The sequence below is a fragment of the Pterocles gutturalis genome, unplaced genomic scaffold, assembly GCF_000699245.1.
Source record: "Pterocles gutturalis isolate BGI_N339 unplaced genomic scaffold, ASM69924v1 scaffold35967, whole genome shotgun sequence".
Lineage (NCBI taxonomy): Eukaryota > Metazoa > Chordata > Aves > Pterocliformes > Pteroclidae > Pterocles > Pterocles gutturalis.
The window spans coordinates 1-211 of NW_010109035.1; positions in this window are offsets into that span (position 1 = coordinate 1).

The window sequence follows — 211 nt, forward strand, 5'->3', positions numbered from 1 at the left end:
GGGGACGGGCAGGCGAGAGCCGGTCCCCAGGCTCCGCGAGAGCAGCGCTGCTGCCACCTGCTGTCCTCCCGCGGCAGCGCTGGCCCCGAGGAGCGGGACGGCAACCTGCCCCAACCGGTGGTTCTCTCTCCAAATTCGGCTCTCGCAGCCCCCAGCGGGACCCGAGCAAGGCCTGTGGGTTTATGTCAGGTTGCCTCCCGGGCTGCGCGTG